The sequence below is a fragment of the Oncorhynchus gorbuscha genome, linkage group LG23 (assembly GCF_021184085.1).
Source record: "Oncorhynchus gorbuscha isolate QuinsamMale2020 ecotype Even-year linkage group LG23, OgorEven_v1.0, whole genome shotgun sequence".
NCBI lineage: Eukaryota > Metazoa > Chordata > Actinopteri > Salmoniformes > Salmonidae > Oncorhynchus > Oncorhynchus gorbuscha.
The window spans coordinates 27,715,222-27,741,203 of NC_060195.1; the positions used below are offsets into that span (position 1 = coordinate 27,715,222).

Genomic DNA, 25,982 nt, shown 5'->3' on the forward strand with positions numbered 1-25,982 from the left:
AAGGAGAGGTAGGGGGCGAGAGCCAAAGAGGGGGGGGAGAGAAGGGGAATACAATGTAGGAGGAGGGTTGTGGAAAGGTATATCTGGAGAGAGAGTCTGTGATAAGGCTCCCTGATCCTGCAACCACACGGAGTAGAGAGAGAATAAGAGAGAGTGGCTGGAGCTGTCCTGCTGATATATCCTCTGTCACTGACCGACTCGTCCTGACCAGGTAAGAAATTCAGTCCGCATCCCTTCAGACACTGAGTATCGGCATGAGTATTAGTGAGCGTGTGTGTGTGCATGTGTGTACTGGTAAAAACTGCACGTCTCTAAATATTTTTATATTTGTGTGTGAGTCTGGATTTGTCCCCGTGTGTGTGGGGTGGTGCAGTGTGTGGGGTGGTACAGTGTGTGTTTAAGATGCTATGTTTGTGTGTATGTTCCGGTTACCAAAATGCAATGGTGAGAGGGCTGTCTGAGTGCTGCCTCTTTCCTCCTCTATGTCTGGGTATGAGGCTGAGTCTGGGCTGAGTATAAGGCTGGGTCTGGGCTGAGTATGAGGCTGTCTGGGCTGTGTCTGGGTATGAGGCTGGGCTGAGTCTGGGCTGAGTATGAGGCTGTGTTTGGACATGAGGCTGTCTGGTCTGGGTATGAGGCTGAGTATGAGGCTGAGTGGGATGTGTCTGGGTATGAGGCTGTCTGGAATGTGTCTGGGTATGAGGCTGTCTGGGCTGTGTCTGGGTATGAGGCTGAGTATGAGGCTGAGTGGGATGTGTCTGGGTATGAGGCTGTCTGGGTATGAGGCTGTCTGGGATGCATCTGGGTATGAGGCTGTCTGGGCTGTGTCTGGGTATGAGGCTGTCTGGGCTGAGTATGAAGCTGAGTATGAGGCTGAGTCTGGTCTGAGTATGATGCTGTCTGGGATGTGCCTGAGTATGAGGCTGTTTCTGGGCTGTTTCTGGGCATGAGGCTGAGTATGAGGTTGTCTGGGCTGTGTCTGGGCTGAGTATGAGGCTGTCTGGGCTGAGTATGAGGCTGTCTGGGCTGTGTCTGGGTATGAGGCTGTCTGGGTATGAGGCTGTCTGGAATGTGTCTGGGTATGAGGCTGTCTGGGCTATGTCTGGGCTGTGTCTGGGTATGAGGCTGAGTATGAGGCTGAGTATGAGGCTGAGTGGGAAGTGTCTGGGTATGAGGCTGTCTGGGACGCATCTGGGTATGAGGCTGTCTGGGCATGAGGCCTCATACCCAGACACAGCCCAGACAGCCTCATACCCAGCTAGGTAAAGCTCCGCCTTATCTCAGTTCACTGGTCACGATGGCAACACCCATCCGTAGCACGCGCTCCAGCAGGTGTATCTCACTGATCATCCCTAAAGCCAACACCTCATTTGGCCGCCTTTCGTTTCAGTACTCTGCTGCCTGTGACTGGAACGAACTACAAAAATCGCTGAAGTTGGAGACTTTTATCTCCCTCACCAACTTCAAACATCAGCTATCCGAGCAGCTAACCGATCGCTGCAGCTGTACATAGTCTATTGGTAAATAGCTCACCCATTTTCACCTACCTCATTCCCGTACTGTTTTTATACTGTTTTTTATTTATTTACTTTTCTACTTTTCTGCTCTTTTGCACACCAATATCTCTACCTGTACATGACCATCTGATCATTTATCACTCCAGTGTTAATCTGCAAAATTATATTATTCGCCTACCTCCTCATGCCTTTTGCACACATTGTATATAGACTGCCCATTTTTTCTACTGTGTTATTGACTTGTTAATTGTTTACTCCATGTGTAACTCTGTGTTGTCTGTTCACACTGCTATGCTTTATCTTGGCCAGGTCGCAGTTGCAAATGAGAACTTGTTCTCAACTAGCCTACCTGGTTAAATAAAGGTGAAAAAAATGAGGCTGAGTATGAGGTTGTCTGGGCTGTGTCTGGGCTGAGTATGAGGCTGTCTGGGCTGAGTATGAGGCTGTCTGGGCTGAGTATGAGGCTGTCTGGGCTGTGTCTGGGTATGAGGCTGTCTGGGCTATGTCTGGGCTGTGTCTGGGTATGGGGCTGTCTGGGCTGTGTCTGGGTATGAGGCTGTCTGGGATGTGTCTGGGTATGAGGCTGAGTATGAAGCTGAGTATGAAGCTGAGTATGAGGCTGAGTCTGGGCTGAGTAGGATGCTGTCTGGGATGTGCCTGAGTATGAGGCTGTCTGGGCTGTGTCTGGGCATGAGGCTGAGTATGTGGTTGTCTGGGCTGTGTCTGGGCTGAGTATGAGGCTGCCTGGGCTGAGTATGAGACTGGCTGGGCTGTGTCTGGGCTGTCATTGTACATGAGAATTTGTTCTTAACTGACATGCCTAGTTAAATAAAAAATACAAAGTGTCTGGGCTGTGTCTGGGTATGAGGCTGTCTGGGCTGTGTCTGGGTATGAGGCTGTCTGGGCTGTGTCTGGGTATGAGGCTGTCTGGGCTGTGTCTGGGTATGAGGCTGTCTGGGCTGTGTCTGGGTATGAGGCTGTCTGGGCTGTGTCTGGGTATGAGGCTGTCTGGGCTGTGTCTGGGTATGAGACTGTCTGGGCTGTGTCTGGGTATGAGGCTGTCTGGGCTGTGTCTGGGTATGAGGCTGTCTGGGCTGTGTCTGGGTATGATGCTGTCTGGGATGTGTCTGGGTATGAGGCTGTCTGGGATGTGTCTGGGTATGAGGCTGTCTGGGCTGTGTCTGGGTATGAGGATGTCTGGGTATGAGGCTGTCTGGGCTGTGTCTGGGTATGAGGCTGTCTGGGCTGTGTCTGGGTATGAGGCTGTCTGGGCTGTGTCTGGGTATGAGGCTGTCTGGGCTGTGTCTGGGTATGAGGCTGTCTGGGCTGTGTCTGGGTTGGCTGATGATAATGAATATGTTGGTGCTGTTTCTGTGTTGATGACAATGAATGTACCTGTGCTGTTAGTCTGTGTCAGTGGTCTGTGATGTGGTGTGTCAGTGGTCTGTGATGTGGTGTGTCAGTGGTCTGTGATGTGGTGTGTCAGTGGTCTGTGATGTGGTGTGTCTCTGGTCTGTCAATGGTGTGCCACAGGTCTGTGGTGTGTTAGTGGTCTGTCATTGGTCTGTGGTGTCTGGTATGTCAGTGGTCTGTAGTGTGTCTCTGGTCTGCCAGTGGTCTGTGGTGTGTCAGTGGTCTGTAGTGTGTCTGTGGTGTGTCAGTGGTCTGTCTGTCGTGTGGCAGTGGTGTGCCACAGGTATGTGGTATGTTAGTGCTCTGTCATTGGTCTGTGGTGTGTCAGTGGTTTGTGGTCTGTCTGTGGTGTGTCTGTGGTGTGTTAATCTTGGTGAGTCAGTTTCTGGTATATTTCATCCTGTATACTGACTGCACTCCCAACCCTTCTATTTCTAACGTCAGTTAGTCCCATACGATGACATACTGATTGTTGAGAGATTTGCACAAAACAACTTTCCATTGCCACTGTCAAGACTCGAAAGGGAGAGGGATAATGAAAGGTTGTTGCATGGTATGTGATGTTTCTATAGGGTAACATATCTGCATGGTATGTGATGTGTCTATATGTTAACCTATCTGCATGGTATGTGATGTTTCTATAGGTTAACATATCTGCATGGTATGTGATGTTTCTATAGGTTAACCTATCTGCATGGTATGTGATGTTTCTATAGGTTAACCTATCTGCATGGTACATGATGTTTCTATAGGTTAACCTATCTGCATGGTATGTGATGTTTCTATAGGTTAACATATCTGCATGGTATGTGATGTTTCTATAGGGTAACCTATCTGCATGGTATGTGATGTTTCTATAGGTTAACCTATCTGCATGGTATGTGATGTTTCTATAGGTTAACCTATCTGCATGGTATGTGATGTTTCTATAGGTTAACCTATCTGCATGGTATGTGATGTTCTATAGGTTAACCTATCTGCATGGTATGTGATGTTTCTATAGGTTAACATATCTGAGCCCCCTAAACAGCTGGCAAGCACAGAATGCAGACAGTTAAAATGAGCCAACACACAAACCCATCATACAACACATTGTCCCTGAAGCCTATTTCTAGCGCCAGATAATGTTACCTCTAATGTAGGCTGCTCCAAACCTCTACTTTTCTTCTCATGGTGTATCACCAGTAGGCTCCAGCGACAGGTCACTGTTTGCAGCCGTATATGTCAGCATGTTACCCATTCACCTCTAAATGTATATTATGAACCACAAAGTTTAACAGGCAACCTTAAAAATACCATGAGTATGGAAGCAGAGAGGAACCTGCTTTGATCGCACAGTTCTGTCATCTGATCATCTCAGCGGCTGCAGCTCTGCTGTTCCAATACTGCAGGGAGGAGGGACTGGCCATATTAGCCACACACACATTATTATTATTTTATTTCACCTTTATATAACCAGGTAGGCCAGTTGAGAACAAGTTCTCATTTACAACTGCGACCTGGCCAAGATAAAGCAAAGCAGTGCGAAAAAAACAACAACACAGTTACACATAAACAAACGTGCAGTCAATAACACAATAGAAAAATCTATGTACAGTGTGTGCAAATGTAGAAGGGTAGGTAGGTAGGCAATAAATAGGCCCTAGAGGTGAAAATAATTACAATTTAGCATTAACACTGGAGTGATAGATGTGCAAGTAGAGATACTGGGGTGCAAAAGAGCAAGAGGATAAGTAACAATATGGGGATGAGGTAGTTGGGTGTGCTATTTACAGATTGGCTGAGTACAGGTACAGTGATCGGTAAGATGCTCTGACAGCTGATCCTTAAAGTTAGAGAGGGAGATATAAGACTCTAGCTTCAGTGATTTTTGCAATTCGTTCCAGTCATTGGCAGCAGAGAACTGGAAGGAAAGGTGTCCAAAGGAAGTGTTGGCTTTGGGGATGACCGTTGAAATATACCTGCTGGAGCGAGTGCTACGGGTGGGTGTTGCTATGGTGACCAGTGAGCTGGGATAAGGCAGGGCTTTACCTAGCAAAGACTTATAGATGACCTGGAGCCAGTGGGCTTGGCGACGAATATGTATTGAGGGCCAGCCAACAAGAGCATACAGGTTGCAGTGGTGGGTAGTATATGGGGCTTTGGTGACAAAACAGATGGCACTGTGATAGACTACATCCAGTTTGCTGAGTAGAGTGTTGGAGGCTATTTTGTAAATAACATCGCTGAAGTGAAGGATCGGTAGGATAGTCAGTTTTATGAGGGTGTGTTTGGCAGCATGAGTGAAGGAGGCTTGGTTGCGATATTGGAATTCTAGATTTAATTTTGGATGGGAGATGTGAGTCTGGAAAGATAGTCTACTGTCTAACCAGACACCTAGGTATTTGTATTTGTCCACATATTCTAGGTCAGAACCGTCCAGGGTAGTGATGCTAGTCGGTAAGGGAGGGTGCGGGCAGCAATCGGTTGAAGAGCATGCACTTAGTTTTACTAGCATTTAAAAGCAGTTGGAGCCCACGGAAGGAGTGTTGTATGGCATTAAGGCGTGTTTGGAGGTTTGTTAGCACAGTGTCCAAAGAAGGGCCAGATGTATACAGAATGGTGTCGTCTGCGTAGAGGTGGATCAGAGAATCACCAGCAGCAAGAGCTGTTGATGTATACAGAGAAAAGAGTCAGCCTGAAAATTGAACCCTGTGGCATCCCCATAGAGACTGCCAGAGGTCCGGACAACAGGCCTCCGATTTGACACACTGAACTCTATCTGGGAAGTAGTTGGTGAACCAGGCGAGGCAGTCAATTGAGAAGCCAAGGCTATTGAGTCTGCCGTTAAGAATGTGGTGATTGACAGAGTCGAAAGCCTTGGCCAGGTCGATGAAGACGGCTGCACAGTACTGTCTTTTATCGATGGCGGTTATATTGTTTTGGACCTTGAGCATGGCTGAGGTGCACCCATGACCAGCTCGGAAACCAGATTACATAGTGGAGAAGGTACGGTGGGATTCGAAATGGTTGGTGATCTGTTTGTTGACTTGGCTTTCAAAGATTTTAGAAAGGCAGAGAGGATGGATATAGGTCTATAACAGTTTGGGTCTGTTGAAGAGGGGGATGACCATGGCAGCTTTCCAATCTTTGAGGATCTCAGACAATGTGAAAGAGAGGTTGAATAGACTAGTTATAGTGGTTGCAACAATTCGGGTGGATAGTTTTAGAAAGAGAAGGTCCAGATTGTCTAGCACAGCTGCTTTGTAGGTATCCAGATTTCGCTACTCTTTCAGAACATTAGCTATCTGGATTTGGATTTGGGTGAAGGAGATTCGGGGGGCTTGGGCAAGTTGCTGCAGGGGGTCATGAGATGTAAGCCGGGGTAGGGGTAGCCAGGTGGAAAGCATGGCTAGCCGTAGAAAAATGCTTATTGAAATGATCGATTATCATAGATTTATCGGTGGTGACAATGTTTCCTATCCTCATTGCAGTGTACAGCTGGGAGGAGGTGCTCTTATTCTCCATGGACTTTAGTGTCCCAAAACGTTTTGGAATTAGTGCTACAGGATGCAAATTTCTGTTTGAAAAAGCTAGCCTTAATTTTCCTAACTGACTGAGTATATTGCTTCCTGACTTCCCTGAAAAGTTGCATATCACGGGGGCTATTCGATGCTAATGCAGAATGCCACAGAATGTGTTATTGTGCTGGTCAAGGGCAGTCAAGTCTGGGGTGAACCAAGGGCTATGTCTGTTCTAAGTTCTACCTTTTTTAGGTCACCTAACAGTTGGGTCACCTAACAATACAAACAGTACCTAACGGTACGGACTTTGAAGATAAATGGGGGACAATCAATTCACATATGGTGTCCAGGGCACAGCTGGGAGCTGAAGGTGGTCTATAACAAGCAGCAACAGTGAGAGACTTGTTTCTGGAGAGATAATTTTTTTAAATTAGAAGCTCGAACTGTTTGGGCATAGACCTGGAAAGTACGACAGAACTCTGCAAGCTATCTCTGCAGTAGATTGCAACTCCGCCCCCTTTGGCAGTTCTGTCTTGTCGGAAAATGTTATAGTTAGGGATGGAAATTTCAGGATTTTTGGTGGCCTTCCTAAGCCAGGATTCAGATACGGCTAGGACATCCGGGTTGGCGAAGTGTGCTAAAGCAGTGAATAAAACAAACTTAGGGAGGAGTCTTCTAATGTTAACATGCATGAAACCAAGTTACAGAAGTCAACAAATGAGAGCGCCTGAGGAATGGGAGTGATTCTGGGGGCTGCACGGCCTGGGTTAACCTCTGCATCACCAGAGGAACAGAGGAGGAGTAGAATAAGACTACGGCTAAAGGCTAAAAGAACTGGTCGTCTAGTGCGTTCGGAACAGAGGATAAAAGGAGCAGGTTTCTGGGCGAGGAAGAATAGATTCAAGGCATAATGTACAGACAAGGGTATGGTAGGATGTGAGTACAGTGGAGGAAAACCTAGGCATTGAGTGACGACGAGAGAAGTTTTGACTCTAGAGGCACCGTTTAAGCCAGGTGAGGTCACTGCATGTGTGGGGGGTGGAACAAAAAGGCTAGCTAAGGCATATTGAGCGGGGCTCGAACCTCTACAGTCAAATAAGACAATAATCACTATCCATATCAGCAATAGACAAGGCATATTGACATTAAGGAGAGGCATGTGTAGCCGTGTGATCATAGGGTCCAGTGAGTAGCTAGGCGAGCTGGAGACACGACGATTCAGACAGCTATTGAGCCGGGGCTAGCAGATGGGCTTCCGGGGGACGTCGCAACGGACGAGCCTGTTGAAACCCCTCGGACTGTTATGTCGGCAGACCAGTCTTGATGGATCGGCGGGGCTCCGTGTCGCCAGTAACGGGTCCAGGCCAATTGCCAAAAGAGGTATTGTAGCCCAAGAATTGGCTGATGGACATCTTCGGCTAGCCGGGAGATGGGCCTAGTTCAGACCCTGGTTTGATTCCAGGCTGAATCACAACAGGCAGGGATTGGGAGACCTATAGGGCGCCGCACAATTTGGCCCAGCGTCGTCCGGTTTAGGGTTTGGCCGGGATAGGTAATCATTGTAAATAACAATTTGTTCTTAACTGACTTTTAAATTTGGTGCAAATATAACAAACGTGGTGCTGTTGAGAGTAGCCCTGTGCGCTAAAGCTGTGCTGGACAATGGCAAAAGTACAGAGAACTGGGGCACACACACATTCACATTCTCACACATTCTTTCTCTCCTCTCTCTCTCATGCATGCACGCAGGCACGCGCAGTATAGTACAGTTGAAGTCGAAGTTTACTTACACTGAGGTTGGAGTCATTAAAACTTGTTTTTCAACCACTCCAATTGTTTACAGACAGATTATTTCATTTATAATTCACTGTATCACAATTCCAGGTGGTCAGAAGTTTACATACACTAACTTGACTGTGCCTTTAAACAGCTCCAGAAAATGATGTCATGGCTTTAGATGCTTCTGATAGGCTAATTGACATCATTTGAGTCTAAACCCTAACCATTTTCCTGTTGAGGACACTTTTGATTGACACTTCTCTCTGTGTCCACATTAGATGATGTCATCGGAGCTCCTGTCCTTTGGTTGGCTGCAGCAGCTGCTGGTGGTGCTCCTGAAGCTGACCCTGTCCTTCGCCATACCGACCAATGGGACAGAGTGTACAGCCAAAGGCCCTGCCTCCTACATTCTGGTCTTCACGGGTCACTGGAGCCCCCAGACGTTCCCTAAACAGTACCCACTGTTCCGTCCCCCCGCACAGTGGTCCAAACTCATGGGTAAGATGAGCCACCAACTCAGTCCAAAATCAGGCCCTAACCACTACCAGACACTTCATGATATCCCCTTGATGATCAGAAAGTGGATGTGAACACATATACAGCATAAGCTCCTTACAGTATTCCAAACCATATTGGTATTGTCTCAATTATCTATAATGGCCTCATCTTTTTGCCCTTTTCCCCTCATGGCAACTGGTTGGTGAATGGAAAGGACACTCATGCCTTCACTCATCTCTCAAGTCCTTTCACTTCAGGGCTCCCAATTGAAAAGGGGGACCGAGGGGGGCTATTTTGAGAGAGAGCAGGTCAGGGATAGCAGGCCATTCCGGGATAGCAGGCCATTCCGGGATAGCAGGCCAGTCCGGGATAGCAGGCCAGTCCGGGATAGCAGGCCAGTCCGGGATAGCAGGCCAGTTCGGGATAGCAGGCCAGTCCGGGAAAGCAGGCCAGTCCGGGATAGCAGGCCAGTCAGGGATACTGGCTCGGCCTGCTCCTTTCCTCACCTGATCAAGTGTTGGACATTTGAGGGCTCACAGCTGGCCAATTAACCCGCCTCAGGCCTCTATTTCCCCCCATAGCCTGGCCCTGCGGTCACCCTGCTCCAGCCAACCTCCAGCCCCACACACATGGGGAGAGACAGAGAGACACTAATGAGGAAAGCAGTGAAGGGGAGGTAGAGAGTGGTGAGGCAGTCAAGCAAAACACTACCAGATGAAGCAGGGCGGCTACCTTTCTCTCTCCCTCCTACTCTCTCTTTCCTTCTGTCTCTCCTTCTGTCTCTCCTTCTCTCTCTCCTTCTGTCTCTCCTTCTCTCTCCTTCTGTCTCTGCTCTCTCCTTCTGTCTCTCCTTCTGTCTCATTCTCTCTCCTTCTGTCTCTCCTTCTCTCTCCTTCTCTCTCTCCTTCTGTCTCTCTTTCTCTCTCCTGTCTCTCCTTCTGTCTCATTCTCTTCTCCTCTCTCTCCTTCTCTCTCCTTCTCTCTCTCCTTCTGTCTCTCCTTCTCTCTCTCCTTCTGTCTCTCCTTCTGTCTCTCCTTCTCTCTCTCCTTCTGTCTCTCCTTCTCTCTCTCCTTGTCTCTCCTTCTGTCTCTCCTTCTGTCTCTCATTCTGTCTCTCCATCTGTCTCTCCTTTGTTCTCCTTCTGTCTCTTCCCCCTACTCTCTCTCTCCTTCTGTCTCTCCTTCTGTCTCTCCTTCTGTCTCTTCCCCCTACTCTCTCTCTTCTCTCTTCTGTCTCTTCCCCCTACTCTTTCTCTCCTTCTGTCCCTCTCCTTTTCTCTCCATCTGTCTCTCCTTCGTTCTCCTTCTGTCTCTTCCTCCTACTCTCTCTCTCCTTCTGTCTCTTCCCCCTACTCTCTCTCTCCTTCTGTCCCTCTCTCCTTTTCTCTCCATCTGGGGGCTGCTGGCGTCCTGGAGGCATATGAGTGCTAAGATGTTTTTTAGGGTGTGGTGGGGTCAGATATCTTACCTCACTCAGGGAGGGGGGAAAGGGGGATCAGGATCTACTTGGCTCTGCTGCCCTGCCTTACCAGCGTGGATGGATGGCAGATGCGTGTGCCAGAGATGTGTGTGCGCCAGACTTGATCTCTGCATCACTGTCTGTGGCCGCCGTTGGTTTGTATGGCTTCCAGAACTACCAGCCATGCCCTGTCAGCCTGCCAGAGGGGGATGACCTGTTTCTGCATATAGAGACAGTAACCTTGCACATGCTGTAGGCCCTGGGGACATGGACACGTCTCTGATGACTTTAGACTGGAGGCCACCAGGGTTCAGGGACATTGTGCCCAGGGAAGAAAGTTATACAAGAGAGTCATTAGTCAGAGGGGCCAATGAATGGAGTTTGTTACAGCTGGAGAAGAAAACCATGACCCATTAGGGGTCTGGGAGTTGAGGAGGGGGATCATTTATTTGCAGGAATAATTTGAAACATGACATGTTATTATTGGGTTTCAGGGACTTGATGCTTGCAGGAAACCTGTTACTATGGACATGAAATTAAGTGTGTAAGTGACGGCGGTTGAGGACAAACAGGATCATGTGTGTTTTTTGGGTGCGTCTGGAGTGTGTGTTTACGTGTATGCATGTGGTGAGGTAAGGCAGAGATGTTATGAGACAGACTGAGACTGTGGTTGATGACCCTCTGCAAGCCAAATAACAACTGATCCTGGGCCAGGTCACATGTGGCTTATAATGGGAAGTGACGGGACAAAGAACATAAGAACATCAGTTCTTAAGGGCATTGAGAGAACAAAGGCAACCATCCATCCCAAAGTAAAGAAAACAGTGGGACTGTAAGATATCAGAAAGGGGGGTGTAAAGATCTTAGTATTAGTAAAGGTCTTGGTGTGAGTAAAGGTCTTGGTTGGTGTTAGTAAAGGTCTTGGTGTGTGTAAAGATCTTGTGTGAGTAAAGGTCTTGGTGTGAGTAAAGGTCTTGGTGTGAGTAAAGGTCTTGGTGTGAGTAAAGGTCTTGGTGTGTGTAAAGGTCTTAGTATTAGTAAAGGTCTTGGTGTGAGTAAAGGTCTTGGTGTGAGTAAAGGTCTTGGTGTGAGTAAAGGTCTTGGTGTGAGTAAAGGTCTTGGTGTGAGTAAAGGTCTTGGTGTGAGTAAAGGTCTTGGTGTGAGTAAAGGTCTTGGTGTGAGTAAAGGTCTTGGTGTGAGTAAAGGTCTTGGTGTGAGTAAAGGTCTTGGTGTGAGTAAAGGTCTTGGTGTGAGTAAAGGTCTTGGTGTGAGTAAAGGTCTTGGTGTGAGTGAAGGTCTTGTTGTGGGTAATGGTCTTGGTGTAAGTAAAGGTCTTGGTGTGAAAAGGTCTTGGTGTGAGTAAAGGTCTTGGTGTGAGTAAAGGTCTGTGTAAGAATAGGTCTTGGTGTGGTCTTGGTGTGTGTAAAGGTCTTGGTGTGACTAAAGGTCATGGTGTGAGTAAAGGTCTTGGTGTGTGTAAAGGTCTTGGTGTGTGTAAAGGTCTTGGTGTGAGTAAAGGTATTGGTGTGAGTAAAGGTCTTAGTATTAGTAAAGGTCTTAGTATTAGTAAAGGTCTTGGTGTGAGTAAAGGTCTTGGTGTGAGTAAAGGTCTTGGTGTGAGTAAAGGTCTTGGTGTGAGTAAAGGTCTTGGTGTGAGGTGTGAGTAAAGGTCTTGGTGTGTGTAAAGGTCAAGGGTCTTAGTACTGAGTAAAGGTATTGGTGATGATATTAAGGAAGGAGAGATGCATTTTCACAGGATTCAAAAATAACTTGTCTCCCTGTCTTGGTCCCAACAGCTATCACCCATAATAAGCAGCAAAGGCTGTTTCAGGAGGGGCCCAGGCTAGTATAGGGGTACAAAGTCTTGCTGAGGTAGGGGTGACGGTAGATCTGGTGAAGGGGGCGAAGGATGCCAGGAAGAGACGGTGTGCGGTAAAGGTGCCATGTACAGAACAGCTTGGTGTGCCACTGGCAACAGCTCCACAGAATTGCTGCTGCAGGAGCCCAGGTCTTGGCATGATAAAGGTCTTGGTGTGAGTAAAGGTCTTGGTGTGAGTAGTAAAGGTCTTGGTGTGTGTAAAGGTCATATAAAGGTCTTGTGAGCACACACACACAGTAAAGGTCTTGCACGCGCACACAACCACCATTTACAAACACGTTACTGCTTTCCATGAACCTCTCCACAACCCTTTCCAAGGTCCAGTTCCTCTCTCTCTTAAATATACAGACACGCCATGACTTTATCAACTCTGTTCTGCTCTAAAGCTCCCACCACAAAACCTTAGCAACAAACACTCTTGGTGTGACTCAATACTTAGTCAACTAAAGACTTGCCCCACCAAAGGTCAAACCCCTTGACTCAATCTTGGTCCCTGACCAAACACTTCACTAGTCTTTTCCAAAGGTCTTGTGTTCCAATCAGGCTAAAGTTTAGCATCCAGCCCTGTGGCCACAAACTCCCTCATCCGTCCTGCCTGGTCTATGTCTGCTGTCTCCCTGATGAACTTAGGGCCCGGGCTGAGGCTTGGTGGCTGCAATGTAAAAGGTCTGGTGTGTGTAGGTCTGGTGTGAGTAAAGGTCTTGGTGTGAGTAAAGGTCTTGGGCTGAAGCTAAAGGTCTTGGGACTGGGAGGTAAAGGCTATCCAGAATAGGTGGGTTGAGTAAAGGTCTTTGGGACTGGAGTAAAGGTCTTATCCAGAATAGGTTGGGTTCTAGGCTGCCTTTCTTGGGACTGGGAGGATGCTTGGTCCAGAATAGGTGGGTTCTAGGCTGCCTGGGGTTGGGCCTGGGAGGATGCTATCCAGAATAGGTGGGTTCTAGGCTGCCTTTGGGCTGGGGCTGGGACTGGGAGGGATGCTATCCAGAATAGGTGGGTTCTAGGCTGCCTGAGGTTGGGACTGGGAGGGATGCTATCCAGGAAAGGTGGGTTCTAGGCTGCCTAGGGTCTGGGGCTGGGACTGGGAGGGATGCTATCCAGAAAGGTCTTGGGTTCTAGGTCTGGTGGGTCTGGGACTGGTCTTGGTGTGAGAGTGGGTCTTGGTGGATGGTCTTGGTGTGAGTAGAATCTTGGGTTCTAGGCTGCTTGGGGTGGGGCTGGGACTGGAGGGATGCTAAGGTCCAGAATAGGTGGGTTCTAGGCTGCCTGGGGTTGGGTAAAGGTCTGGGAGGGAGTGCTATCCAGAATAAAGGTGGTTCTAGGCTGGTCTTGGTGGAGTAAAGGTCTTGGGGAGTGGGACTGGGAAAGGTCTTGCTATCCAGGGTAGGTGGGTTCTTGGCTGGCTGAAAGGTCTTGGGAGCTGGGACTGGGAGGGATGCTAGCCAGGTAGGTGGGTTTGGGCTGGCTGAGGCTGGAGCTGGGACTGGGAGGTCTTAGCTAGCCAGGCTAGGTGGGTTCCAGGCTGGGGTCTGGGCTGGCTGGGACTTATTAGAGGGATGCTAGCCAGGCTAGGTGGGTTCTTGGGCTGGGGCTGGGACTGTTAGGGATGCTAGCCAGGTCTTGGTGGGTTCTAAAGCTGAGGCTGGGGCTGGGACTGGGAGGGATGCTAGCCAGGCTTGGTGGGTTCTGGGAGGCTGGGGCTGGGACTGGGAAAGGATGCTAGCCAGGCTAGGTGGGTTCTTGGCTGAGGCTGGTGCTGGGACTGGGAGGGATCTAGCCAGGCTAGGTGGGTTCTGGTGGCTGAGGTCTGGTGCTGGTAAAGACTGGGAAAGGATGCTAGCCAGGCTTGGTGGGTTCTATGGCTGAGGCTGGTGCTGGGTCTGGGAGGGATGCTAGCCAGGTAGGTGGGTTCTCTTGGGCTGAGGCTGGTGGGTGTGAGTAAAGGACTGGGAAGGGATGCTAAAGGCTTGGTGTGGTTCTGGGCTGAGTAAATGTATTGGTGTGGGTGGGAGGGATGCTAGTAAAGGCTATTGGTGGGTAAAGGCTAGTTGGGTGCTGGGAGGATGTAGCCAGGCTAAAGGGGTTCTGGTGGAGTAAAGGTATTGCCAGGCTGTGGGTTCTTGGCTGCCTGGAGCTAAATGTCTTGCTTGAGGTGGATGTATGTCTTTTCCTCGCCCTCACACTTAGTTGAGGACTGAAGTGGAGAAAGGTCTTGGAGAAAGGTCTTGGCGCGAGACAAGGTCTTGGAGAGAAAGGTCTTGCGAGACAAGTCTTGGTGTGACTAAAGGTCAAGTGCAGAAAGGTCTTGCAAGACAAGTGGAGTGAGTAAAGGATCTTGTGGAGTAAAGGTCTTAGTATTACAAAGGTCTTGGAGTGAGTAAAGGTCTTGTGTGAGTGAAGGTCTTAGTGTGAGCAAAGGTATTGGTGTGAATAAAGGTATTGGTGTGAGTAAAGGTCTTAGTGTGTGTAAAGGTCTTAGTATTAGTAAAGGTCTTAGTATTAGAATAGGTCTTGGTGTGAGTAAAGCTCTTGGTGTGAGTAAAGGTATTAGTAAAGGTCTTGGTGTGAGTAAAGGTATTGGTGTGTGCAAAGGTCTTAGTATTAGTAAAGGTATTGGTGTGAGTAAAGGTCTTGGTGTGTGTAAAGGTCTTGGTGTGTGTAAAGGTCTTGGTGTGAGTAAAGGTCTTGAAGGTGAGGTCTTGGTGACCCAACATTTTGTTTATTAGTAAAGGTCTGTCTTCGCCTGGAGCAAAAACAACTTGGTGTGAAAAGGTCTTGGTCCAGTAAATGCTGGCTGCCCCATACTGAAGGCTTGCGCTGTCTGGCATTTTCTGATCTGTGCTAAAGGTCTGACTGTGATGTCTGGTCTGGTCTAGCCAATCTGTTTTTAGATAAAGGGCATTGGGCTGAGTAAAGGGGATGGAGATGTCAGCCTTGGTGTGGAACTGACAATGATAGATCAAATTGTCCGTCTGAGTAAAGGTATTGATGTGAGTAAAGGTCTTGGTGTGAGTAAATGTCTTGCAGTGTGAGTAAACACACACAAAATGTTGCTGGTGCGTGTTGGTAGGCACAAATTATGTGTAAGCCTATTGCAGCTTGGTGCATGAGTAACCACTGCATTTCTAGTTTGACTAGTCTTCCAGAGAAAATCGGTCAGTGAGCATATTTCCCCTAAACTTTGGTAAAGCCAGGTTTGGGCGAGTTGAGGTTTGGGATTTTTCATTCTCTTGACTTGGGCCTGGGATTCTGTGGGCCCTGGGGAGAAATGTGCTTAGATGGAGTGTCAATATTAGGTATCAGTGTTGTGTCAGTGAGTGTCTCTGGCCTTCAAATCAAATTTGATCAACACGACAACACCTTATCCACCTCAGGAGACTGAAAAGATTTAAAGGTCTTGGTGTGTGTAAAGGTCTTAGTATTAGTAAAGGTCTTGGGTGTGAGTAAATGTCTTGGTGTGAGTAAAGGTCTTGGTGTAAGTAAAGGTATTGGTGTAAGTAAAGGTATTGGTGTAAGTAAAAGTCTTGGTGTGAGTAAAGGTCTTAGTATTAGTAAAGGTCTTGGGTGTGAGTAAATGTCTTGGTGTGAGTAAAGGTCTTGGTTAAGTATATGAGGTCTATGGTGTAAAATAAAGGTATTGGTAATTAATATCTTGATTGAGTAAAGGTCTTAATTAACTAAGAGTCTTGGTGTGAGTAAAGGTATTTATAAAGAGCTGTTATCTTAAGTAAAGGTCTTGGTGTGAGGAAAGGTATTGGTGGAGTAAAGGTGAATCGGTGTGAGTAAAGGTCTTGGTGTGAGTAAAGGTTACTTTGTGAGTAATTCTAAGTATGTTAAAGGTCTTGTTGTGAGTAAGGTTTTGTGTGAGTAAAGGTCTTGTATTAGTAAAGGTCTTGGTGTGTGTAAAGGTCTTGTGTGAAAACCAGTATTAGTAAAGGACTTGGTGTGAGTAAATGTCTTTGTGAGTAAAGGTATTGGGTGTGTAAAGGTCTTAGTATTAGTAAAGGTATTGGTGTGAGTAAAGGTCTTGGTGTTTAAGCAGTTTTGACTGAGGTCTTGGTGTGATTAAAGGTCTTGCTGTGAGTAAATGTCTTGGTGTGAGTAAAGTTTGGTGTAAGTAAAGGTCTTGGTGTAGAGCAGCGAAAGTCTTGACTGTGTTGAGCGGTCTTAGTATTAGTCAAGGTCTTGGTAGGAGTAAGCAGGCCAGAGGTGTGAGTAAAGGTCTTGGTTGGGTGTAAAGGTCTTGGTGAGTAGAGCTTAGGTATTAGTAAAGGTCTTGGTGTGAGTAAAGGTCTTGGGTAAGTAAATGGTCTTGTAGCGTGAGAAAGGTCTTCAACTGAGAAGGACAGTGGAGTAAAGGTCTTGGAGGAGTAAAGGTCTTGACGTGAGTAAACTTGGGAAAAGGTTTTGAACACTAAAGGTCTTGGCTGTGTGTAAAGGTCTTGGTGTGTTGTAAAGGTCTTAGTATTAGTAAAGGTCTTGGTGTGAGTAAAGGTCTTGGTATGAGTAAAGGTCTTGGTGTGTGTAAAGGTCTTAGTATTAAGCCACAGCGAGTTCCAAAGGTCTTGGTGCGCCGTAAAGGTCTTGTGTGAGGCAAGGTCTTGGTGTGAGTATGTTGTCTTGAGCATGAGTAAAGGTCTTGGGCCAAAGGTCTTGGTGTGAGAACGAAGTCTTGTTGTGAGGATAAAGGTTCTTGCGCTGTGGGAGGTCTTGGTGTGACAAATGGAGTTGTCAAGGTCTTGATGGAGAAAGGTCTTGGTGTGAGTAAAGGTCTTCCCCGGTGTGAGGAAGAGGTCTTTGTGAGTAAAGGTCTTGGGTGGTGATCCGTCTTCCACACTGGGTAATGGTCTTGCCAGACATGTCTTGAGATGTGAGTAAAGGTCTTGGTGTGAGTAAAGGTGTGATTAAGGTCTTGTGTGTGTGCATAAAGGTATTGGTGTGAGTAAGGTCTATGTGAGTAAAGGTCTTGCTTGGTGTGTGTAAAGGACTTAGTGCCTGAGTAAAGGTATTGGGGTGTGTAAAGGTCTTAGTATTAGAAAGGTCTTAGTGTGAGTAAAGGTCTTAGTATTAGTAAAGGTTTTGGTGTGTGTAAAGGTCTTGGTGTGAGTAAAGGTATTGGTGTGAGGTGTGAGTAAAGGATTGGTGTGAGGTGGTAAAGGTATTGGAAGTGCAGGTCTTAGTACTAGTAAAGGTATTGGTGATGATATTAAGGAAGGAGAGATGCATTTTCACAGGATTCAAAAATAACTTGTCTCCCTGTCCTCTCCCAACAGCATCACCCATAATAAGCAGCACCGGCTGTTTCAGGAGGGGCCCAAACTAGATAGGGGTGGAGAAGGTTTGCTGAGGTAGGGGTGACGGTAGATCTGGTGAAGGGGCGAAGGATGCCAGGAAGAGACGAGCGGTCGGTGCCATGTACAGAACAGCAGATCGCCACTGGAAGGGCACAGCTCCACAGAATTGCTGACCACGGAGCCCACTGGTAGGCATGATATACACAGAACAGGCACACACACACACACTTGACAAGCACGCACGTCGCACACACACCACCATTTACACACACGTTACTGGATGAAGTTCTCCACAACCCTTTCCAAGGTCCAGTTCCTCTTTCTCTAAATATACAGACACGCCATGACTTTAAACTCTCTGCTCTCCGCTCCCACCACAAAACCTGCAACAAACACTCTCAACTCAATAAGTCAACTCATGAGGGCCCCAGGGGCAAACCCCTTGACTCAATGGTCCCTGACCAAACACTTCACTAGTCTTTTCCAGTGTTCCAATCAGGCTAGATTTCATCTGGAGCCCTGAGGCCAGAAACTCCCTCATCCGCCTGCCTGGGCAGTGTCTGCAGAACCAGCGGTGATGAACTTAGGGCAAACGAGGATGAGGCTTAGGCTGCAATGTTTCAAAATTGGACTGGAGCGGTCATTCTGGGGAGGGCTGAAGCTAGGAATGAGACTGGGACTGGGAGGATGCTTCCAGGGTTATAGGTGGGTTCAAGGCTGCCTGGGGTTGGGACTGGGAGGGATGTTATCCAGAATAGGTGGGTTCTAGGCTGCCTTTGGTTGGGACTGGGAGGGATGCTATCCAGAATAGGTGGGTTCTAGGCTGCCTGGGGTCCGGCCTGGGAGGGATGCTTTCCAGAATCCAGGTTTCTAGGCTGCCTAGGGCTGGGGCCCTGTTCTGGGAGGGATGCTATCCAGAATAGGTGGGTTCTAGGCTGCCTGGAGGTTGGGACTGGGAGGGATGCTATCCAGGATAGGGGGTTCATAGGCTGTCAAAGGATGGGGGGGAGGGAGGGTTGAGGAGGCAGAATCAGGAGATAGGTTGGGAAGGTTTGAGCAGAGGGAAGAGATGATAGGATGGAATAGGTGGGTTCTAGGCTGCAGGGCTGGGGCTGGGACTGGGAGGGATGCCATCCAGAATAGGGGCAGTGTGGGAGGTGTTGGATTCTGCGAGGGGAAAAGGATACAAGGTAGTGGGCTGGGGTTGGGACTTGGAGGGCTATCCAGGATAGGTGGGTTCCAGGCTGGCTGAGGCTGGGAGGGAGTTGCAATGAGCTGGGACTGGGAGGATGCTAGCCAGGCTTGTGGGTTCCAGGGGCTGAAGGCTGGAGCTGTGACTGGGTCAATGCTAGCCAGGCTAGGTGGGTTCTGGGAGGGAAAGGGATGCTAGCCAGGCTAGGTGGGTCAAGGCTAGGCTGGGGCTGGGGAGGGATGCCCAGGCTGTGAGGGTTCTGGGCTGGGACTCAGGAAAGGATGCTTATCAGGCATCAAGTTCTTGGCTGAGGCTGGGGACCTGGAGGGCGATAAATGATAAGGATGTTAAGGTTGAAAGGGCTGGTAACTGGTGACTGGAAATTCAAAGGGAGGGATGCTAGAGGCAGATGGGTAAGGGCTGAGAAAGAGGCTGGGACTGAGATAGGGATGCTAGCCAGGCTACCCCGGTTCTGACCAGGCTGGTGCTGGTGCTGGGACTGGGAGGGATGCTAGCCAGGCTAGGTGGGTTCTGGGCTGGGACTGGGAGGGATGCTAGCCAGGCTCGGTGGGTTCTGGGCTGCCTGGAGCTGCTGTTGCTTCTGGTGGATGTATGTTTTTCAGTCGCCCTCACACTTAGTTGAGGGACTGAAGTGGAGACATAGGCTGGATGAACTCTGCCTTGTTGGCTGCAGACAAGTGGAGAGAAGGAGACCTGGACAACGTGGAGTCGTGGGCGCTGAGACAAGTGCAGAGAGGGGCAAGACAAGTGGAGAGAAGGCGTGATACAAGTGGAGAGAGGGCATGGTCTGTGGAGAGAGGAGAGAAACAAGGGAGAGACAGACACATAGTGGACAGGCTACAGAAGAGGGAGCAAGGAAGAGATGGAATGACAAGTGGAAAGAGGGGGGAATGTTCAGAAAGTTAGTTCCTGAAGGTGAGGTGCTGGTGACCCAAATTTTTGTTTAAAATGATACCTGTACTGCCTGAAGTAAAAACAACCCCCATGAAAAGCATCTCCTCCAGTGCTGGCTGCCCCATACTGTAGGCAGTGGCTGCGTTGTTGACTTTGTACTAAGTCTAGCGCTTGTCTGGCATTTTCTGATCTGTGCTGGAGTCTGACTGTGATGTCTGTGCTGGTCTAAAAGCCAATCTGTTTTTAGATAGCTGGCAACAAGGCTGAGAAATGGAGATGTCAGCCTTTGTGTAGAACTGACAATTATCAAATTGATACATCTGAAATATACAAATAGAAACACACGCTATGTAGCAGCTACGATCAAACAAATCAAACACACAAAATGCTGCTGATCTGAAATGAAATGGCAAAATTATGTGATACTACCTGCAGCCAGAACCAATCCGATCTACTTTGTTGAGGAAACCACTTCATTTCTACAGACTAGTGCTTCCAGAGTTCGGACAGTCATGCATATTTCTCCTAAACTTTTGGTACTGCCAGGTTTGCTGGTTGAGGTTGGGGATTTTTCATTCTCTTGACTTGGGCCTGGGATTCTGTGGGCCCTGGGGAGATCATGCCTAGATGGAGTGTCAATATTAAGACTATCAGTGTACACAATTATCAGTGAGTGTCTCTGGCCTTCAAATCAACTATGATCAACAGCAACACCTATCACTAATCAGGAGACTGAAAAGATTTGGCAGTTGGTCCCTAAAAGTTCTACAGGTGCATCATTGAGAGCATCCTGTGTGTCTTTGGTTATGCTGGCTAAGTGATATGACATGCTATTCTATAAAATAATTTATCCGTAATTAATATTACCTGATTGTGCTAATCATGTAAATATAATTAACTAGAGAGTCCATCACTAATAATATTTATAGAGCTGTTATCTTCTGTAAACTCTTTTGACCTAGTAAATTGCTGGTAAATTGAATCTTCTGTTAACTAGATATTTTTGTGGTAGACGGGATACTCTTTCTGTTCCTTCCTAACCCTTGTTTGCATTTGCTGTTGCTAACTCAACGGCTAGGAGGTATCACTTCTGCAGTGAATACGAGTTCAAAGTTCATACCATTCGCAACCAAAGCTCACGCTGATGTTGGCTTCGTTCTGTAGTTATTATCTGAACCATTCTGACATCGGACCGTCGTCCTCACGTCCTCGGAACAGGAGGTTATATTGTCGTTAAGGGCTTATATAGGAAGGGAGAGGAGGGTGTATTTGAAAAGTTGTATAGCCCATGTTCCTTCATAGGGGCGGGTCACTGATTGAGCAGAGCCCTATCTTATGAAAACCCAAATCTCACATTTTAGAAGCTAAAATCACATTTCATCCCATCACGAATAATTTAATATTCAAACATTTAAATTGAACAACAATTCCACGTGAATCCGATAACTCTGATGTGTAGACTTTCCACTGTAGAGTTTATCATCTTATCATTGATGAGAATGTCTCAGATGACTACCGAACTGACATCATATTCATTAAGTATCACCGCATATGTTCAATTGGTCGGATTACCAGAATATAGTTAATTTCCCCCCACCTTCTGATGTTCCCAGAATCTCTATGTTAACCAAGGGGTTTGCAAATGTAACATCAGCAGAGTAAAAAGAGGTATTTATGACTGTCATAAACCTATCCCCAGGCCAACGTCATGACAATCCTGACTGGTTGCATCCGCCTGGTATGGCAACTGCTCGGCGCTACAGAGGGTAGTGTGTACGGCCCAGTACATCATTTCTTGACATCCAGGACCTATTTTATAATTTTTATCCCATTTTCATGGTATCCAATTGGTCTTGTCTCTTTTCAGTCTTGTCTCATCGCTGCAATTCCCATACGGACTCGGGAGAGGTGAAGGTCGAGAGACGTGCATCCCCCGAAAAACAACCCAGCCAATCCGCACAGCTTCTTGACACTGCCCACTTAACCCGGAAGCCAGCCGCACTAATGTGTTGGAGGAAACATCGTACACCTGGCGACCGTGTCCGCAACAGGACTCGCTAGTGTGCGATGGGTCAAGGACATCCCTCCCGGCGACACCCTCCCCTAACCCGGACGACACTGGGTCAATTGTGCGCCGCCCCATGGGGCTCCCGGTGTCACTGCGCCACTCGGGAGGCCCTTCCAGGACCTATATACTAGGCAGTATATAGGTACCACACTATCCCATCCAAGCCCATCCATCCTCCCCTACCCAAGCCTGTCCACCCCACCCAATCTTGTCCCAGCCCTGCCTAGAGCCCTGAATAGCGGGCATTTAACCTCATACAGGAAACAGCAGACACACTTCAGGCTTTTACCCAACTAGGACTAATTTTGTCCAGCCATGTGTGTGTTAGCATCAGCTATAACCCTGTCTTATTAGCACAGCCAATATTACACAAACAGGATCTGAATAGTGTACTGGAACTAAACTCTCTCATTCCCACTCTCCCACTCCTTCCCTCCCTCTATGGACACAGCTCTCTCTGATGGTGAAAGTGATCCCCAGCCCTGATTGGTTCGTGGGGGTGGACAGTCTCAACCTCTGTGAAGGCGGCAAGTGGAAACAGGAAGTGACCCTTGACCTTCAACCCTTTGATGCAGGAACGGACAGCGGCTTCACTTTCTCCTCTCCCAACTACCCCACTGTCCCCCAGGAAAACATCACACGGGTGAGATAGATGACTTTGCCCCTCTTTTCACTTTCACTTGAGGGAGAAAGAGGGCCATGGAGGTTACCCCTTCCTCTGTAATGACTAGGCTTTAAATAGACCAAACATAGCCTGTTTCGGGGAAGCGGCCCACCCCTTTTTATGTAGGTATGCTGCTAACATTACCCCAATATGAAAGACTTGAAAGGCCTAATTTATTTTTCCCACTAACAAAATGTCACAGTTCAAGCACACAGCTTTGAATTATTAATGAGTACTGGTAATAATCTGATTTTATTTTGTGTTTTAGAGTTTGTTGTTGACAGTTTTCTATGTGCTGCTGTCCCCCTCCAGATTACTTCCCAGATGCCCAAGCACCCAGCCAACTCCTTCTACTACCCCCGTCTCACAGAGCTTCCGCCCATAGCCTCCATACGGCTAACCAGACAGAGACGTTCATCCTCCCGTCAAACTCCCATGTCCAATCACATTCTGCCTCACCCTATCCACCCTCAACGCTTCTCAGGTAGGTTGACATGGACACAGTCGTGTGCATGCCTCTTTCAAATCTCTCTCTTTCTCTCACTCTGTTTATCACAATTCAGTGTATTTATGTGCTATTAATTCACTACATTCTCTCTCTCTCTCTCTCTCTCTCTCTCTCTTTCTCTCTATCCACCTCTCAGAGACACCTTTGGATTGTGAGGTGTCTCTGTGGTCATCTTGGGGTCTGTGTCTGGGGCCCTGCTCCAGTGGAGGGGTCCGCCACCGTACCCGCTACATCCTCCTGTGGCCAGCTAACGCTGGAGCCCCTTGTCCTGAGATGGAGGAGCAGACCGAGTGCACGGCACACAACTGCTTGAAGCCCCAGTGACCCCTGACAGAGTAGGGTGAAGTTGCCCCTAGACACCGATCTAAAGCCTTTCAGGTTCAGGCCAGTAAGGTTAGGATTAGGTTGGGAACGGTAAGCTGATCCTAGAACAGGGGCATTTTCTAGTTGGAGCGACTCCCATGCCCATCTCCAAGTTAACACTGGGACTCATACACATTGCCCGACCACAATAATGCAAGCAAGGGACTCTTTCACTGCAGAATGCCAGTTTTGTATTAAATGGAGTTTACTTTTTGATGTGGTCTTGGTATAGAGTACGAAAGTCAATCTAAAGTCAAACCAGTCCTCTAATACTTTTCCTTGAGGACTTGTATTAAGAAACACTGTTGTTGATCGATGACAAGCACCCACATGGCAAAAGAGAACAATGACATTATCAGTGGACATAAGAGAGACACAGCTATGTAGAGTATGTCCTTGCACATAAATAATACTCTCTTACTTTGTGGAACCTGGGGCATTGATTTATATGGGAATCTTACATGATGCTCAGCTCAGCGCACAGCCATCATTCAACAACCACACAGACAGATTTATAAATACCCTTTTCACAAGACACAACTGAAGGCTAACTATAGCCCAGTACCCCATGTCAGTACCCCATGTCAGAAACCCTAGCCAAGGGAGGGACAGTTTTCACAAATAAAAAGGGATACAGGTTTTGTTTTTGCAGTTCTATCTGTTCACTCTTTTAATTTGTAGGACACATTTTGTATATACTGTATGTTGTGTCTTGTGTAACTCATGATGAAATAAATACAAATGGAGGAGTTTTCAGTAAATAGAAACGTCTGTTTCCTTTGATTTCTGCCAATGCCAAGGGAGCTGAACAGTCTTAATGTGTTAGTTATGAAAAGGCCTTGTCCAAATGCGAAACTGCTGTCACACTGAAGAATGCCCTTGAATTATGTCTAATAGGAGTTCCAGTGATCCACTATTTATTTGTGTCGTGTAATTTGAACAGTATTGACACTTCTTTATTGGTCTGGCTAAGGCCTTTACCTACTAAATAAAGACACGGAGTCACTAATAAATATCACTAAACGACATGGACATTGATTCAGTAAATGAAGGCTATATCAACAGATATACAAGAGGGCAAAGCACTACACTCTTAACATTAAATGAATGAAAGAAAATACATTTGTATCACTATTCAGTAGGCCTTATTCAAGCCACAATGAAGCTTGATGTACAAGTACACCCCCTGGACAGGACGCTAAAGTCTCTATTCAATCTGTTAAGTTTAAGCATTAAAGATGGGGCCTATGGAGTGGCACAGCGGTCTAAGGCACTGCATCACAGTGCTTGAGGCGCCACTACAGACCCGGGTTCGATCCCAGGCTGTGTCACAGCCGGCCGTGACCGGGAGACCCATGAGGTGACGCACAATTGGCCCAGCGTCGTCTGGGTTGGGGGGGGATTTTGCCGGCTGGGATTTCCCTGTACCATCGCGCTCTAGTGACTCCTTGTGGCAGGCCAGGCACCTGCAAGCTGACCTTGATCGCCAGATGGACGGTGTTTCCTCCAACACATTGGTGCGGCTGGATTCCGGGTTAAGTGAGCAGTGTGTCAAGAAGCAGTACGGCTTGGCAGGGTCGTGTTTCGGAGGAAGCATGGCTCTCGACCTTTACCTCTCCCGAGTCCGTAGAGGAGTTGCAGCGATAGGACATGATTGTAACTAACAATTGGATGTCACGAAAAAGGGGTAAATAAAATTAAAACATAAAAAAATACAAATACTGTTAGCGTTACACATTCCACGATAGTGCTGGCTGAACACAGATTCAGTTTTCAAAACCTTGTACACCAACACTCTGCATTGTCCAATAATGAGTTATCAAACAAGTGTTCTATTTAATTATGCAGTAATATCTTGCTTTTATTATCTCCATCCTCGACAACTCTGAGTGCTGTGCCTGTTACATGGTGTTTGGACATGCAGTGCGTTATTAAATGTTATGGCACCACCTTGTGGTTGACACTGGGACACATTAATTATCTTGTAGGAGTAGGCGTGAGGTCATCCCCCCCAAAAAACAGATTTTTTTTTTTTTAAAGATACTCAGTCAGGCTTTCAACTTACTCTTGAAAGTTGCAATAGTAGAATGCACAAGATACAATTTTGAAATTGGGTAGGGCATAATCAGTTTTCTTCTTGTCATTTCAGTCATTGCCAGTGGTGGGAAAAAGTACCCAATTGTCATACTTGAGTAAAAGTAATGACACCTTAATAGAAAATTACTCAAAGTGAAAAGAAAAATGAAGTGAAATAGTGCATAGAGTGGAGTGAGTAGAAAACAAAGTGAAAGTGAGTCACCCAGTAAAATCCTACTTGAGTAAAAGTCAAATATTTTGGTTTTAAATATACTTAAGTATCAAAAGTAAAAGTATAAATCATTTGAAATTCCTTATATTAAGCAAACCAGACGGCACCGGTTTCTTGTTTTTTTACGGATAGCCAGGGGCATGCTGCAACACTTAGACATAATTGACAAACGAAGCAAGTATTTAGTGAGTCTGCCAGATCAGAAGCAGTAGGGATGACCAGCGATGTTCTCTTGATAATTGTGTGAAAAGATTTGGCATGGGTCCTCAGATCCTGAGGTTCTACAGCTGCACCATCGAGAGCATCCTGACTGGTTGCATCATTGCCTGGTATGGCAAATGCTCGGCCTCCCGACCGCAAGGCACGTCAGAGGCTAGTGCGTACGGCCCAGTACATTACTGGGGCCAAGCTTCCTACCATCCAGGACCTCTTTACCAGGCGGTGTCAGAAGAAGGCCCTAAAAATTGTCGAAGACTCCAGCCACCCTAGTCATAGACTGTTCTCTCCGCTACCGCACGGCAAGTGGTACTTTCAAGTATTTTTACTTAAGTGCTTTACATCACTGGTCATTGCATATCCAGAACCCTCTTTTACGCTGTTACTCTCTGTTTATAATCTATGCTTA

General features: G+C 47.3%; 1 protein-coding gene and 1 pseudogene across 3 annotated transcripts in view; one reads left to right on the forward strand and one right to left on the reverse strand.

The window, feature by feature from the left end:
* LOC124010977 (ras-GEF domain-containing family member 1C-like) overlaps positions 1-25,982 on the reverse strand; it is a 290,823-nt gene that overhangs the window by 124,624 nt on the left and 140,217 nt on the right. The window lies entirely within an intron of this gene.
* On the forward strand, positions 72-23,810 carry LOC124010648 (annotated as a pseudogene).